This window comes from Herpailurus yagouaroundi, unplaced genomic scaffold, assembly GCF_014898765.1.
Source record: "Herpailurus yagouaroundi ecotype Mexico unplaced genomic scaffold, PumYag 186, whole genome shotgun sequence".
Classification (NCBI taxonomy): Eukaryota; Metazoa; Chordata; class Mammalia; order Carnivora; family Felidae; genus Herpailurus; species Herpailurus yagouaroundi.
In genome coordinates, this window is record NW_024412417.1 from 35,757,290 (window position 1) to 35,775,592 (window position 18,303).

At 45.5% G+C, this 18,303-nt stretch overlaps 1 non-coding gene across 1 annotated transcript; it reads left to right on the top strand.

Moving 5' to 3' along the window:
- The first annotated feature begins 17,554 nt into the window (after positions 1-17,554).
- Positions 17,555-17,661, top strand: LOC121043274 (U6 spliceosomal RNA). Its single transcript, XR_005796766.1, has one exon. It is a non-coding gene; the product is annotated as a U6 spliceosomal RNA (small nuclear RNA).
- The last annotated feature ends 642 nt before the right edge of the window (positions 17,662-18,303 follow it).

Genomic DNA, 18,303 nt, shown 5'->3' on the forward strand with positions numbered 1-18,303 from the left:
ATAAAATTAGGACTTACTACGGGATTGTCTCTGTAATCCTGATATCCCCAGTGTTGGCAAAGAGCTCCTGTAAGCTTCCTGAGGGGAGAAGTCTGTCTGCCTTGTTCTTTGTGAAAGCCGTAGCACCTAGAACACAGTTAGGGATCAAGACGTAAACGTTGATGTGAACAAATGAATGAACCACCTCATTTATTGGTAATCCCCGGACTAGATGTCAGGAAAGTTGCCGTATGACTCGAAACTGTAAATTTTTAAAAATTCAGGATTCTCTCTGATAGAGAAGGTTCTAGAGATGCTCAGCGATGAGTCAACCCATGAGCATTTAGTCTGGATGCAGAAGGAGATCAGAGGGCCTAGCCCTGTGCTCAGCACACACACCTGGGCACCCACCCAGGATTAGCTCCTGTCACTGCTGGAACGGGGACTCCCCACCACCCGCCGTAGGGATCCCCATCATTCAGTATAGTGTGGCGGTCAAGTGCATGAACTCACAGAGGACAACATGACGTCAATCCTGAGATTTCCTACTGACTGGCGAAAGGAGCCTCGGCAAAGCATTGAGCGTCTCTATACCTCAAAGTTCTCATCTATAAAATGGGAGTTGAAATATATGCCTTTCCACACTCCTGTGGTGAGAACTGAAGGAGATCACGTGTGTCACTTGGCCAGGGCCCGGCTCAACTACAGGAAGCACTGAATACATGCTAAATAGTATCACTATTCGGCACGTCCACTGCAAGGCTGCAATGGAATATACTTAAAACGTCAGAAAGATAATGTAATAAACCGCGTTTTTAATGTCTCCATTAGCATGGATTAGAGGATTCAATCTATTCTAACTCCTGCTGTCCAGGTAATATGCCAGCTAGGATTCCGCGAGCATAAAACCACTGCACCTACCTTTCGTTTGAGGAGGAGAAAAAAAAAAAATCTGATGCATTTTTGTTTTCCTCTCTTACCCTTTCCTTATTTGTGTGCCCAAATAAGGTTACTGCGCACAACGCAATTGCGGGATCCGTCAATAATGAACAGCCTCTTCCATATACTGAGCAGCAGCACAGAAAGGGTCTAAATAGGTTTGGTGGGTTTTTTGTTTCTTGTTGGGTTTTTTTTGGAAGACTCTTTCCCTGCCCCAGATCTGGCCCTAAATGTAAATACAGGCAGCCCGGCTGGCGTGTAAGAGCCCGATTGACCCGTTGACCCAGTTTCCAGAGACAGCACACACACAGAACCACTTTAGCAGCAGCTGTCGAGAAACCTTTGGCCACACGCGCCGAAAGCTGCTCGATGACTCACTGTAATTAGTCCTTGAGCCCCTGCGGCCGCCAAGCCCTGGACTCAAAGCCCCTCGAAGAGGTGCCCACACCCAGTTTTGTCTAGGGCTGACCTGAGTCCTGTATCTGTGATGACCAAAGAAGAGAACAGGCTTTTCTGACGTTCCTAGAAGTGGCCAGCAGTCATGTGGCAAGATTTAGTGAGAAAGCCCTCCTGAGTCTGCTCCCCCCACCCCCCCAGCCCGGCCCCCCGCCCAGTGACACAGCAGAAGTCGTCTGTGTCACCAACACCCATCTCTCTTTCTGTCTGTGCTCCTGTCCGCCCCGCCATGCCTGCTGAGCGGGACAAAACAGCAAAGCGATCCCGCCAGGCATGGTTCCACCCCACAGAGATAGGAGACTGAAATAAAGTGGAATGTCACTTGCCGCCTGAGGGTCACCCCCAAAAAGGCCTTTCAGACACACAGCCTCATCTGTTGGAAGGTGGCCGTACCGTGATCCCAGCTTCTGTGTCTCCACTCCCATTGGAACTAAGAGTCCCATGGCCACTAGAAGAAATCAGAGCACCTTCCAGTCGACCAAGAGCTGCCCCGTGTTGCTATTTATTTCATTTGGTCATACGACCGCTCACTTAAGTGTATGAGTCGGCCCCATTTTACAGATGGGAACACTGAAACCTTGCAAGGCAAAGTAGCTTGCCTAAGGCCATGTGTAAGCACATACCAAATCCGTGAGTTCAGTGTTTATCCACTCTGCACCTCACAGTCCAGCATAGTGGTTGTGTGTGTGGCCCCCAGGGCCACCCTGCCTGGGATCAAAGCCGAGCTCTGCCCTCGAGCCAACTCATCTGTTCAATGGGTATGTCGCCCACAGCGAATATAAAAATAAACAAAGGTAATTCATACCCGTGTCTAACACACAGTGAGGGCACATGAAGACTTCTCAGCTGGGACCACCATCGAAACCCCGGACTACCCACAGGGATGAGAACTGTTACTTGCCCCTCCCCCTCTTCCAATGACAAAAATCCCAGTTTCCAGCCTCTCAGGCAATAGGTGTGGATATAAACTAAGTTCTGCTCAAAGGGATAGAACTGGGAGTGGGGTGTCTACCAGGAACTGTCCCCATGGAGGGGGCGGCCCATCTCTCTGCCCCTTTTATTGGCCCCCAGGCAGCTCTCTTGGACCCTCCAGGGGACACCACCTGTTGAGGATTGCGGAGCATGGGGACAGAGCCCCAACGCCAGCCCTGGGCAGCTACATTTTCAGGAGAAAAAAGTAAACAAAAGAACAAAAGAAGCTTGATCACCAAGTTGCTTCTGCTGTAAGACCAGAGCTCATGCCTCTGCTCACCGATGCCCTCGCCACCTGAAGCTTGGACCAGCCTCTCCGTGCCCACCATCAGATTATCTTCCCACAGGCTGAGAGCCACATGAATTGACCACCTGCGGAATGCCAGGCGCGAGGGTACGGAATGAATGCACATGCCCATAAAGTGCCCATGAAAACACCACAAAGTTGCTATCGGACCGATTTTGCAGGTGAAAAACCCGAGGCCCAGAAAGAGGCCATCACACTGCCACTAAGGCATAGACCCGGGTCTAAACTCAGGCTTCCTGACTCCCACCCCGACTGTTCCCACCAAGGTCCCTGACTCAGAATTCAGGAGCACCCCGGAAGTCCTGCCCCCACGAGCAGAACTCTTCTTGCTGCCGTTGTTGGAGCCGGAGGTGTGCAGAGACGGACGCCACAAGTGCCTTCCGTGGTGAAACCAAAGCCAGGGTTGCCGGGTTGACTCTGTTTAGCAACAAGCGCCTCTAGCCTCTCCGATCCTCAGTTTCCTCATCTGCAACATGGGGGTGACGACCCACGGGGTTTTGTGAGAATGAAATAAACGATCACATGCAAAACCTCTGACGTTGGTGCTGTGGTTCTTTTGTCCTGAGCCCAGAATCCCTGGAAGCAGAATCCAAGATGGGGACAGCCAAAATCTAGTCTCAGCGCAATCCCATGGAGAACCCTAGCCTGTGAATGGCACCACAGGCCTGGATCGCCGTAAGGCAAGGCACAGATCTGCCTTTATCTGTGAGCCACCCGCAGGGAGGGAGTGTAACCCCCTGGGCATCGAGGGGCTCTTATTGGCCGAAGGCAATTCTCCAGAGAAGGTACAGCTCTTGGCCTTAGCAGCCAACCGCCCCAGCAAACAGGGAGTGGAGCGAGGCACCAAAACAGTGACGACTTTAGTGTGAGTAATCAACTGTCATTTCCTCCCCTGGGTCTGTCTGTCCTCCTGCCTACCGCGTCCTCCCCAGGCCTGTCCTTCATCTCCAAATCCCCACAGCACCTTTTTTTCCCACCTTTCTTACAGAACCTAACTTTCTATAACTTCATGTTGTGGCCATTTAAACACAGTTCTTTATGTGTACCCTCTACCCCATCCTCACCCCTACAAGATTGCCATGACAGCGAAAATGGGGCTGAAGATGAAGGTTGGCCACGATGCCTCCCCCCACCCCCCACCCCCCACCCACCCTGCATCTGCGAGAGAGCTAGCACCGTGCTCTGCACATAACAGGCGTTCAGCAAACTGGAGCATTTGCTCACACATGTCAAGATGCTAATCATCCAAGAGCTCTTGGAAATATGTGACTGAAAGAATAAAAATTGAAGTTTAGAAGAAGCCAATAAATCTATCTTGGGCTGTAAGTATAGATGGATGTTTTCAGTAATTCCAAGAGTCCAACAGGAGAGCCCCGGGAGTAAGCCCCTCTTCAGATTTTGTGCCGTATGCCCATTGCTCACCTCACCCTAATCCCAGCCTTAATTTCCAAAATCATAAGATTGGTAGCTAGAATGTGCACCAGCAGCAGCATTTAAAGACTTTTTTCCAACTGCTTAACCCTGGAGTAGGCACTAAAGTACCCACTATGAAAATCACAGTCATTCCCTCAAGGCACTTCTGCGTTTGGAGGACGCAGACGTGAATACAATTTCAGCACAAAGGAGTAGGCACCGCGATAGAAGGGGGTGCAGGCAACAGCCCCGAACGCTGCCGTATGTGCCATAGATAGAAGTGATCACAGTGGGCTTCACAGAGGAGGTGATGCTCCAGCTACATGTTGAAGGTTGAGAATAAACTCGACACAAAAAAGACAATCAATGTGCATAGAGATGGAAGAAGGGCAACGCGGATGGGAAGGGCACAGTGATTCAGAATGGCGGGATCTTCTGCGACGCAAGATGGATCGTTCAGAAGATTCCTGAAAGAAATGTTCATTGAAGAGCCTCCAAGTTGGTGAACACGTGGAGTTGGCTGGAAGGGTGCCATGTCTGGAGAGGCTGTGCAAGTTCCACACCACCAGTCCATTCCTTACCCTGTGCATTCCTTCCATTTGGCTGTTCCCAAATTGTAGCCTTTATAATAAATCAGTAAAGGCAAAAAGAAGGAGGGAGAGAAAGAAAGAAATGTTCATTTAATAAATTAATGGAGGAAGGAAGGAAGGAAGGGTCACAGGAAAAGAGAGGAGGGTAGAAAGGAGAGGAAATTGTTGCTAAGGTAAATAGTAGTATTATAGTATTGTAAAATCGTAATAATTTATTGAGACTCAGCCACATTTCAAAAACTCTACAAGCATTCATTATCTCATTTAATCTTCACTGTGATCCTGTAAGATAAGAATTAGAACCCCCTTCCCCCATTTGACAGATGTGGACCACCAGAGGTCAGTTGATAACTGCACCCTCTACCTACTTGGAGGCATTGCTTGGGTCCACACGTGGGTCTTTCTGACTCTTTTCAAAGGGAGATAGCAGCTACCCCCAGGTATTGACCTGGGTGTTTGAAATCTTGTCTATCTGTGTCTGAGAGGGTTCATAAAAGTTTGGTCCAGCCCATTAAATTTTTGAACAGACTTCATCCTAGTTGACTGTTAATTCCTTAAATATTTCCCCTACTTTAAAAGGATCATAGGTTCATTAAGCTATGAGACAGTATCCACTCATTAATGTGTGCTAAATTGCCATGCAATTTCTATAGAATTAAATTACATATTCACTGAATAAGCAAATAATTCATCAAGACTAACATTACTTCCATGAATGCCAAAGTACAATCTGAGCCATTTACTTATCAAATGCTGATTTTTAAAAACTCACAATGAAATAATAAATAAATCATCAACTCCAAAGTTTAATTTGTTATTCTGGCTCAATCAGGAATATATACATAGTACCAGGTACCCTTCTTGGTTTCCAAATAAGGCAGCACTTGGAAATACGAGCCCATCCATTTTCATTCAGCTGTGTGATTACCTGCTAAGGCTATAGGGTTGAAATGCACATGCACACAAACTCACACACACATAGCCAAAGGTAGATATCTATGCTACATGATAGGAACCATATGCAAGGGCAGTAAAAATAATTAAAGCAAAGTTAGTATTTTGGAGGATCTGCCTGACTCTAAGCACCAGTAAACTGAGATAAGAAAAAGCTCACTTCACTCCTCTAGAGTTCCCAAAGTATGGTCCTTAAACCAGCAGCAGCAGCATCACCTGGGAACTTGCTAGAAATACAAATCTCAGGTCCCACCCCAGACCTGCTGACTCAGAAACTCTGGGGGTGGGGTGATTCCTCTAGTGTTTCTGATACAGCTAAAGTCTGAACCACTAGTTTAAATGTAGGAAATGCCAAAAGGACTCGGGATTTTCCCTTGTATAGACCCACCTTTGAATCCTGATGGTTAAATACGTTGTTTGATCCTAAGCCTCTGAACCTAAACTTTACCTGTATGTGTGTTTGCACGCCAGAAGGTGATTTTTTTTTTAAAGCACAGGGACAGGATGAGTGCCAGCTCCTTCCTGAGGTTGCTGCTGGGTTCATTGAAATGGTGTGCATAGTGCTGGCATGGGGAAGAGAACACCCTGGGGAGTATCCTGTGGTTAGTTGGCTTCTCCCTCGTATCAGATGGTCTCTTGTGGAACCCGCATCATTCCCCTTCCTTCTACGTTCTCCTCCACATTGCATAAAAGAAGCAGGACACCTTTCACCCAGTACCCCTCCCCGGGTGGTTCCAGGGAAAGCCGGCCAATGAGAAGGCCGGGCTAGATCTGAAGGGCACAGGAGAGGAGGGGCCCTTTGCTTAGGAGGCAGCAGCAGCCAAGCCTGAGAGATTCACAACAGCCTTCCAGAGGGTTCCTGAGCACCACCGCTTCCCCGCCACAATCCAAGGACTTGGGTGGGAGCTTCCCAGACATTCCTGAGAAGTGAAATTCATGAGAACCCATATGGGTGCTTCAGGCTGAGACTGGCCACGGTAGTGTCCCTGATGTCCTTTTCCCCAGCCGTTCCAACAATCCTATATGCCCCTCATTCCTTTCAGTGAAACTCTCTCCCTGGAATCGAAAAAGCAGCTTGTGTCCTGCCAACTAAACCCTCACTTACGCACATCTAGTCACCTCCCTTCCCCAGAAAAAAGTTGTATTCCCATACTAAACAGCAGGATTTCACTTCCTTCAGAGTTGAGAGAATCTCCTGATTAGCTGAGGGCACCCCCACTTAAATGTATGGCTCCCCCTGCATGGACCTTTCTTCCAAGAATCCGGTATGTTTACTATCATGATACATTCATCCTTCCGACCTCTATTTGGCATTTTGAATAACTGCATGAAGTTTTCAACACTTCTGAGTGTGATTTTGCTTCGTTGCAAGCCCCCTGCCCCCGTGGAAACCAATCATCATTCTTTATGCAAATCGATGGGGAAATATGATTCAATTAACAGAAACCAGCTCAACAGTCATCATGCATTGGCTTGTTTTTTATTTGACTTTTAATGCTTTTATAATGTCATATAAGCCATTTTTCTCCCCGTCTTCCAGAAAACGGTTCTAACTATAAAAGACAAAATAATAATGAAACCTCAAATAGGTAAAGCATTTACAGCACTTCAAAGCCCTGTGATATTTTATCTCTGGTCAACAGATATTCTCAGACTCACACAGAGAAAGAGTCTGAGGCACCGAGAGGGCGTGCATGTTATACCGGGTCACACAGATTGTTAGAGGGAGCGTGATATCTGGTATTTCAGATCCCTGATGTCCCATCCCAAGTCCTCATTGTGTGGAAATAAGTCCGTGATTAGATGCTAAATAAATTATCTAGTCCTTAGTAATAAATTCCTTATTAGCAGAATTAAAATATCAGAATTTCAGGAGTGGCTCTCTCTCTCTCTCTCTCTTTCTCTCTCTCTCTCTCTCTCTCTCTCTCTCTGAAAAGAGACTTTTTTTGGTATTTTGCTCCTGCAAATCTGAACAGTAGTTTGAGTTCTTTGGCTAAAAGATTTTTCCCAGAGCACGGTCAGGTTTCCAGGCTTCTGTTATATAATGAATATTCCTACTGTTTGGGACTTCTCGGTTCTCCAAGGCCGTGGCTACCCAATCTGACTGTGGTGAGGATACCGTTACAGTAAATCAGTTAAGTTCTGTAATGCAGAATTTTTCCCAAAACCAATTCACAGAGACGATAAAGGAGGAAAATGTCCTAACCAAGGCCCAACCAAGTTGGGTAGAGACAATATAACTGGGGATTAAAAAAAAAACAAAACACGGAAGTTGAGGCATAATCCAGAATGAGGTCTTCTGTATATAAATGTCTACAGCTCTCATACAAAACTGAGGGTATAAAAAGGATCAGTGCCACCAGAGATAACGAAGAGAGCTATTCCTTCACCTAAAGGGAGGTTTGCTTCACTGTATGAGTTATTCTTCGCTGTGTGTCCTGTCAGCCCAAAGTTCAGTGGTTCCAAACAGCATGAATGATTGGCGACTTCTCGTGGTTCTGTGCGTGAAGAATTCAGGAGTAGTCTGGCCGGCCAACTCTGGCTTAGACTCTCAGTCGCGGCAGTCAAATGTCATTTGCATCATCCAAGGTTGGGACTGGGGCTGCAGGGTCCCCTGCAAGGTGGTTCCCTCACGTGGCTGGCAAGTTGGTGCTGGCTTGTGGACAGTTCTTTTCTATGATGTCATCTCCAAAGGGCTTCTTGAGTCCCAGGGGCATGGCAGCTGGCTTTCCCCTGAAAGAGAAAATCAAGAGATCAAAGCCAAAGCTTTTGCGTCCTTTACAACCTACCGTCAGAAGTCACAAACTGTCACTTCTACAATATTCTATTGGTCACACAGGTCAGCCCTAATTCTGTATGGGAGGGCACCAACCTCAAGATGCTAGGATCATCGAGAGCCATCTTGAAGACTGGTTAGATTAACTTATTCAGCACAGTGCATGTGACTTACACTGAGAAATCTAAGGGGGAAAAGGTTCACCAAAGCAGTGAAGTCAGCAAGTGTGGGGCAGAGGATGTGGGTTTCCCATGGACCAGATGTCACCTCTCTGTGAAAGAGCCCTGCTGTGGCATCATCTCAGGTTGGAAGCATGGTGAATATAACAGGCCAGAAGCAGGTCCGCCTTCATTCAGTCAGGCCGTGCCTTGCCCCCCAAAGTGCCCTGCACTTGGGTTTAATGCTCTGCTACAGTCACCTTGAAATTCTTACTGTTTTTTGCACAAGGAGCCCAACATTTTTATTTTGCAATGGGGCCCATGAATGACGTAGCCAGTCCTAGCTAGAGGCAAAGGAAGAAGACAGTCAACCATCCATAGAAATAAAGATGCAATTGCCCTGTCCAGGAAGTGCAGGTGAGACATTCCCAGTAACAGGATTCCTGAAGAACCCCAGGAAAGCACATACAAAAGAGTCAGCTCTAAACCTTTGAGAAACCTGAAAAGGTATCTAATTACTAGATTTCTCTTCCTGCAAAGGACATAGCTTAAGACAAAGACTTCCATGAACATAGTCTGTTTTGGAAAATGGCCACAGGAAGACACAGGAAGGGGAGTCCAGGAACTGTCCAGCAGAGCAGGAAGAAAAGCTGTCCCACAATGCATGATATTGAACTCATTTTTCTGTTGATGACTAAAGCTCTGTCTCACTGGGGACCCTCTAGGGGCTTTGGAGGATGCTCCTCAGGATCAACCTTCTGAGATATGGGAATCCAACTGCCACCTCCAATGATCAACCTTTGCCCAATGAGGTCATCATCCCCTGCCCATACATCAGAGAGGCAGAAGGGTCTCCCTCGCATCCTGTACAGTGACAGCAAGGAAGCCCTGGGGCAGAAAGCAAAGACTAAGGAGTTGAATTGGTTGCCAAAGCAAGAGATGAAGTGAAAGGTTGGGCTGAGAGCACAGGAGAGGGCTCACACGGCCGTGCAGTGTCCAGGCCAGTATCGCTCCTCTCCCTTCTTCCCTGAACTCTGCTCTGGAGGCGCAGAAGCCCGAGATGCGGGGCAAGGTGGGAAGGGAAGAACCAGCAAAGGACAGAAGGAGCCAACCCTACCCTGTCCCTACCTGCAGACCTCACTCCTAAGCCAAAGAAAGACAAAAACCTCAGACTTAGTCCATTTAGAATGGTATGGGGTGAGACGTCTTCATTCCTCCATTGAGACGCTGTTTGCTGATAAAATGAAGAGGGACCAGAACAGTCCTATGACCTATGTTTTCTTCTAGGGCCAGGACAATTAACTGGCACCCGGAGTGGACTTAAATGGGAAGGGGTGGCCGACCAAATACAGCTCCTTTATGATTACCTCCCACAGGTCTCGTTTGCTCAACCCAACAGAATACATTAGAAATAGCCAGGGGTGTCTGGGTAGCTCAGTCAGTTGAGCATCCAACTTTGGCTGAGGTCACAATCACACAGTTCATGGGGTCGAGCCCTGCGTCGGGCTCTGTGCTGACAGCTCAGAGCTGGTGACTGCTTCGGATTCTGTGTCTCCCTCTCTGTGTGCCCTTCCCCTGCTCACACTCTGTCTCTCTCTCTCTCTTTCAAAAATAAACATAAAATTTTTTAAAAAAAGAAGAAGAAAAGAAATATCCAGAATGCGCTTGGGTAGAAGAAGACCATGTGAAGGAGGAAGAAATGTGTTGTTATATAAATCCCCTTTATGCACTGAAGTGGAGCCAGAACCCACGTCCATTTCATAACTTTCTGCTCTCTTATCTACAGTTCATTTTGCCTAAAACCCCCTCCTCCACCTTCAGACTCACCTTCTTCTGTCTCCTCCTGAGATTGGGGGCAGTTTGTTATTACCATCATGTCAATCTTTTTTTTTTTTTTTCCTGCCTTATACCAGAAGTATTCATGGAAATTTAAAAATTAGAGCAAAAGTGGCACAGCTTAAGTGGCAATCAGGAGGAAAGATAGAAATTTTTTAAGGGATAGGAAATTACAACATCCTCTAGAATCTGTCTGTAGCGCTCTGCACACCTTGAGTTACTGACAGTTGCTACCGTGAGCTGCAACGTGGGGCCCAAACTCAACAGCAGCTGAGATGGAAAAGGGCCCCTGTTCCTGTCCCAGTCAAGGCGAAAATGAGTCACTTCTCAGGAAAAAGCAGAGTTATTCCTGGGTCTGAAGCCAGATGAACACTCACTCTTAGGGCTCTCCGGACATCTCAGACACACAGAGTCCACACATTGAATACCATTCTCCACATCTTTTCATTGGCACTTTTTTGTGATGTCCCTCCACCCGTCACAAAAGCACCACAACCAGGAAAGAATCGCCAACACCCTTGGGCCAGCCAGCACGCTGGTTCTAACCCCCTTCCTAGCACTTGCCATTTTGTATTATAGTAGTTTCTACATGTGTCTTTTTCCCTTTTAGTTTCTGAGTGTCTCAAGGGCTGAAAACTGTCCCACTCTATGTGCCACCACTGATGCACATTTTCCTTGGTGTATACACCAGGAGCCCATATTTTCTGCATAAATGGGAGACTTACAGATGAATACCATTGTGCTATGTGAGGCGACATACAGGGCAGGAGACAAATGAATGGATGTCAGCCTGGAGCTCTTGAGAAACGCAAACTATACAGCAACCAGCTTGGCTGGCCTCGGAGGTGAGAGGAGCCAAGTGGGACTGAATTCTCTGCATGAAGGAATCCAAACCCATGGGCAGAGATCATAGCTGCAAAACGTCTCAAAAGTGTGTCAACACCCATGCTGGGTATTTCTCCTGCCCACTTCCCCACAGGGATGATTGATAAAATTCTTTCAAAATAAAAATACCCTTTGTGTTCATCTTGAGGCAACAGAGAAGGAAAAACTACCCCGCAGTCTGCATCCCTCTTCATGCTGAGTGGATCTGTCTAACACAGCGTTTAGGATAGATGGTATCTGACCCCCATTTCTTCAACCGTCATTAACTGAACACTGCTGGGCTTGGTACAGAAGATAGAATGGTGAACAAGACATAGTTTCTGTCCCCAAAGAACCTATTGTCTATTTGAATCTTCTTAGCGATGAGCTGGGTTTCTTCAAATACTAGTTATTTCTTCTGTCTTAAAAAAAAAATACTACTTACTACGCACCATAGTCAAAATCCACACTAAGACTTATCACACTACTGTCTCATCAAAGAGACCTGAGTGAAAACCAGAGATGGTATGACTTCTCAGGGAGGGGACAAGCCTGCCTGCAGCTTTGTTAACCCTAGCTTCAAGGCTCCCTGAACAAACCTTTGTATTTTCCGGAAGCTCTATGGGATACTCCTGGAGTGCCCCTCTTGAGTGATCATGTTCTGGGGACTCTTGAGATACGGAACTCAGAACAAGTTTAACAGACTCCTCATACTCACCTTGAATTAGAGAGAAAAAAAAAAATCCCTTGCTCTCCTTACTCAGATGGGACAGAACTCTTTTCCATGGGGCCACAGTGTTACGACTCCAAAGGTGATGTGCACATTTTTCAGAGGGAAAGCTGGCAAATGTGTTCGTTTCAACACAAATGTGTTTTATTAAATACACGCTGCACAAAACAAACCTAAATGTGCTTTTAAGAACAATTGCTGGACTGGTTCAAAATATTCTGAGAACCAAAGCAAATACCCTGTTCCAGAAGACAGGAGAAAAGGCTGTTGGACAAGGTCTTATTTCTCACCAGTGGTATCTGACAACATATCTTGCTATGAACATAATTTGAGAAGAGCGACTCCTTTCTAAACCCCTATTTTTGGTTCACTCAAAAAAAAAAAAAAAAGGTTTCTTTCAGCCTTAGATTTCTCAGCCGTGGTCTCTAGTCTGAGGACCATATCCTTTCTGAAGATTTGGGCAGTTCTATGGAGCCATATTTAAATTGGGTGAGTGAAAAACTAACTCCCTTCAATAAAAGTGGCATTGTTTTGCAGTCAGGTAATTCCAAGTGGGCTCACTTTTTACTTTCCATGGGAACAGTCCTTGAGAAAGAAAGAGTCTTTGTTGAGTTTTGTTTTGTTTTGAGAACAGTCAGTTGGTTCTTTCTACCCTTCCTTCTGGGCGCCAATCTCTCCAAGGAAAACCACAAAGTTCAAACAGAAGTAATGAAAAAGGAAAGAAAAGAAAGAGTCTGCACATAAACTCAATTTATCCCTATCTGGGGTTGTTTCGTGTCACTCTTTTTTAAGTTTATTTATTTATTTTGAGAGAGAGAGAACCTCAAGCGGGCTCCACACTATCAGTGTGGAGACTGACACGGGGCTCGAACTCACAAACTACAAGATCATGACCTATGACCTGAGCTGAAGTGGGACTCGTAACCAACTAAGCCACTCAGGCTCTCCTGTTTTGTGTCATTCTTGCCTCACCCCCACCTGCACACAGACAACCCTTGCCCCAAACTCTTTGCTTTATACATTCCCATCAGAGTAGCACATCAGAGTAGCACAGGGTGCAACCTTGTTATAAATGTCCTGTTCTCAAGGAATCCTGCCGTCTTGAGTTTCTGCTTAAGTGACTTCTCACCTTCAAACCCACTGAAGTTGTCCTTGTTTGGATTCTGATAAGTGACTGAGATTTTAATGGTTCTCAGTTAGTCTGTTTATCAGTGTGACTGTTTCGGTTTCCTTCAAGACAAATGATTAGGTGCACCAGTCTTTATCAGTGTGTTTAAGTATGTTCTTCAGGTGTGGACTCAACTTTGCCCTCTACTTCCAGCTGCCAACTCCTTGCCACACTAGGGTGTAAATAGTTGGAACATACAGATACACACATAAATCTGCTCCATGCTATTTTAGAAAGTTTACTCTTTCTCAGTGACACCAGAGCAACCACGAAAGAGTCCACATTTTCTCCATAAAGGAAGCAATTCTATATCCGAGTAAGGATTAGGAAAGGGGCAAGAAAAGAAAGAAATGGATAAAGCAGAGTGATAGGAAAAACCAAAGGACCTCAATGGATAAAAAAGACAGGGAGAGATTCAAGTTCACTAAATACTTGCACTGGGCCCTTACATTCTCCGCTTTACTCCTTAGGACAACTGTGATGGATGCGGAACATTATTACCTCTTTCCTACCAATGGGGCCACTGAAACTGGGGAAGAGAAGTAGCTTGCTAAAAGTTATACAGGCAGTAAGTGATGGACCTCCCAAAAGTCCAACCATTTTCAACATTTTATTGATGAAGCAACTGAGGTTCAGAGATGTAAAACAACTTGCCCAGGGTTACCGGCAAATCAGTAGCAGAGCTGGGATTCGAGCCAAGTCTGTTGCCTCAAAGGAATTTCAAGGCAAAGCCTAAACACCAAAAATTGGAAGGTGGATAAATATATATGACAAGGCAATCTTATTTAAATACACCTCGGTCAGCAACCAGCCTACAAGTCTACTGGAGGAGGAATGCATGTTTTATTAGTCAGGATAGGCTAAATTTGCTGCAGTAATAAATGAACCCTGAAATCCCAGTGACTTCACACAGGAAACGTTTGATTCTTACTCAATGGCCACCGCGTGTCAAGCAACTCTTTGAAGCTCTCTTTGGTCACTCCAAGACCCAAGCTTCTTCCCTACTGCGGTTTCCCTATGTTGATAAAGATTCCATGATCACCCCCCACAAGAAAGAAAAAAAGGGAGGCACGATGCTTTTAATTGCCTGGACGTGGAAGTCACACAGACCCCTGCTTCTCACAGTCCATTGGCCAGAATCAATCACGGGTCCCAACCTTCCTGCAAGGGGAGCTGGGACACAACGGAAACCCCTGGACATCGTGCGCACTAATGACCTCTGCGACATGTCTCACCTTTCTTTTGCATCATACTTGAATTTTGAGTAGCTCTGTAAAAACAAAAAAAGAACACAACGGAATTCCCTGACAGGTCTACCGGAAGCAGCAACAGGTCAATGGAAGGATGCTTTGCGCAGCCAAGTAGCAGCATCTAAAAGCTGAGTGATGATGGCGATCTCTGGAAGCTCTGGATAGCCTGAGAAATCTGGAGGTCACAGTCACAGCCATCACTGCACAGAGTTAAGGATATGGAGTGAGCCCTGCCACCTCCACTTTGAGAGGAGCTGGAAACGCCTACCTTTTCAACCCATCATGACTAGTTATCCTCAGATGAAAGGGATGTTCTAAATTCAGCAGCTGTAAAACAAACTGCATGTTTAACATGTAAGTAACCAATAACATGCGGTAATAAAGAAACGTTGAAATTTCAATGGTTTAACATAAGACACATTGGATTCTCACAGGATCTTGATTCCCCCAGGAAGAACCCTCAGATGAACCTACGCTGTTCAGCGACATTTGCCTAAGGAAGGCGAGCTTTCGTTAAAAAGTCCGCGAACTCAGGGCGCCTGGGTGGCTCAGTTGGTCAAGCATCCAACTCTTGATCTCGGCTCAGGCCATGATCTCGCAGTTCATGAAATAGAGCCCCATGTCCGGGTCTCCGCTGATAGCACAGACCTTGGTTGGGATTCTTTCTTTCCCTCACGCTCTCTGCCCTCCCTGGCTTGCTCTCTTTCTCATGCTCTCTCTCTCAAAATAAATACATGTTAAAAAAAAAAAAAAGTCACTGAACTCAGGCTTCCTGGGGGACAATCAGCAAGAGGGGCTTGAGGTATCATGAGACTCAGTTTCTCCATCCTCAGGTCCCATTTCTTTATTCATTCCATTTATCAACGCCATGCCATGCTCTGAATAGTTGAGAGAGTATTAGTCAAGACGTTTTCTTTATTTAAAGTGACAGAAACCCAACTCAAACTAGCTTAAGGAAAAGAAGGGGATGTTTTCGTTCATGTAACCATGAACTGCTACATGGGGAGAGTCTGCCTGAGAGTGAAGCCAACAGGGAAAACAATTGATCTAAGAGGAAGAGGTGTCAATTTTGATGTGTCAACCGAACTCCTTGATCCAACTGTACCTAAAAACAAAAACAAAAACAAAAAAAAAAAAAAAAAAAAAAACAGTTGGGTAAGCAATAAATGTTGTTGCTTATTAAAATGTGTTGTAAGGGCACCTGGGGGGTTCAGTTGGTTGTGTCCAACTCTTGATTTCAGCTCAAGTCATGATCCCAGAGTCATGGGATCAAGCCCTGTATCAGGTTCCAAGCTGAGCGTGAAGCCTGCTTAGGATTCTCTTTCTCTCTCCCTCTGCCCCCTCTCCCATGCTCACAAGCACTCTCTCGCTCTCTCTAAAATAAAAAATAAAATAAAATATGTGGTATATTGTTTGATTGGGCTCATTTGATATTAGATTCTATTGTTTACAATTCAAAGAGCGCTTGCCAATAAATGTTGAAGTATTGGGCTTATTTTACTGGCTATGGGGAGCCATGGAAGGATAGGATTTTGGACGAGGACACAGTCAAGTTTTCCTATGATATAAGTCACTGACCATGGCCCCATGGCCCCATGGCCCTTCATGAATCAATATTCACTCAGCTGTCTGTGTGGCTCAGTCAGTGAAGCATCTGACTTTGGCTCAGGTCATGCTCTCACAGTTCCTGAGTTCGAGTACTTCATCAGGTGAGCTGGGGCCCCACTTCTCTCTCTCTTTCTCCCTTTCTTTCTCTTTGCCCCTCGCTCACTTGTGCCCTCTCTCAAAAAAAATTTTTTTAATCATTATTCACTCCATTGTGCCATAGGTATTTATGCCTACTAAATATCAGGTTCTGATTTATGTGATTAATATAGAAGTAAAAAGGACAGACAAGTCTCTGTGAAGTTTATATCCCAGTAGGGAAAACAGACAACAAACACATGGATAAGATGACTGATCTTCAGTCAAAAGGGCAAGTTCGATGAGTACTGCTTTCACTCCAGGGCAGTCTCAATTCTGGGGAGATGAATTGGTCTCATATTCTGACCCTGGAGGAAGACCAGTTTCTGGGTAAATGACATCCCAACCTCCTGTCCCCAACTCTGCGATAGTGAATTTGCTCTCACCTTTGAGATCTGCCAGCCATTTCTTTTATGTTAGCTAAGAGAGCAGTCGGACACAACCCCAGGCTAGAACTTCTTGGTCCTGGATTGGAGCCTCCGATTTGCCCAGGAAGCCACCCCTCTGTTGATCTTGTTTCATAGTTTAACAACAGAATGAAATGGGGACTCCTAGCCTGCTCAGTCAATAAAGCATGCAACCCTTGATCTTGGGGTCATGAGTTTGAGTCCCACATGTGGTGTAGAGTTTACTTAAAATAAAATTTAAAATTTAAAATTAAATTAAATAAAACAAAATAAAATAAAAACAGTAGAATTGGATAAGACAATGCTGCATTCTGTGACTCTAAGAGCAACATGACAGATTCCATTGTAGACACCTATCACAATTCCTGGTTCATGGTACATGCACACTAAGTATTTACTGAACTGGTTATCGACTGATTGATTAGCTGAGATGCACAGGAAGATTACAATTGAATGCCTCCAACATGAGAACATGCATATCAGAGAAAACCAAAGTTACACACTTCTGTTTAAAGTATTTGACTTCTGGGTTAATTGTGTAGCTCTCTCCTGGCGAGTTTCCTGAGAATTGTCTGGTCCATGGCTGGGGCCCAAATCCTAGAAGAGACACTGGCATGTAGACAGTGCTCCACAAAATAAACGAATGAGTGAATTAATACTAGAAGGGTTTACCGAGTGAGCCATGGAAGGTTTACAAAGGCAGCAGCATTTGACCAGAACCCAGAACGATTCTTAGAATTTCGAAAGCGAAGTTACAACTTTGCTTCGGCATGATCGACGTCCAAGGCAACGTGACAACAGATTGTCGACCAAAAGACTAAAGTTGGAAAACAGTCCGGGAAATAACTTGGAAAAACCAAATTCAGAGAGGCATGAATGCAGTGAGGAAGCAGTATGTAACAGCTATCAACTGCTGCAAAACAAACCACTCCAAAATGCAGATGCTTTAGAAAAAGAGTAACTTTACAGGGGAGAAACCTGGAAAACACTGTTCTAATTAAGTGTCAAAGCGGTGCTTGCTTCAGCAGCACATATACTAAAACTGGAACAATACAGAGAAGACTAGCATGGCCCCTGTGCAAGGATGGCAGGCCAATTCATGAAGTGTCCCATACTTTTTTTTAAAAAGTGTCAAAGTTAACATCACCGAACGATGTCAAGTGGATCTCACGTTCCCCCTGGTATAATGTGATGAGAAGGACATTTTACTTCACATCTGTGGTATTTTTTCCCAAACTTGAGAACTCCAGTCTATTCATGAAAAGAAAAAAAAAAAAAAATCAGGCCAACCCAAGTGGAAGGACATTCTACAGAATTCCTAACCAGCAAACCTACAGCTGTCAAAGTCAGGAAAACAAGGAAGACTGAGAAGCTCTCACAGGTCAGAGGAGACTAAGGAAAGACTTAGTCTTTGCATTTGGCGTCTTGGATTGGATCCTGGAATCGAAAAATGGCGTTATTCCAAATACTGCCTGCAGGTTAGTTCATAGTAGCATACCATTGCTGGTTTGTTACTTTTGACAAAGAGACTTGTACCACAGTAGTGTAAGATGATAACATTGGGGGGAATTGAAACTGGGTGGTGGACATATTATCTTTCCAACTCTTCCATAAACTTGAAACTATCACCCCCCCCCCCAAAAAAGGAGTGCCATTCATTTAGCCCACAACTGTGTTGGGTAGGAGGTTTGGGTGGGGCTCTGCTGGGTGGTTCTAGTCTGGGCTGGGCTCACTCACGCATCCGCATTCAGCTGTAGCTCA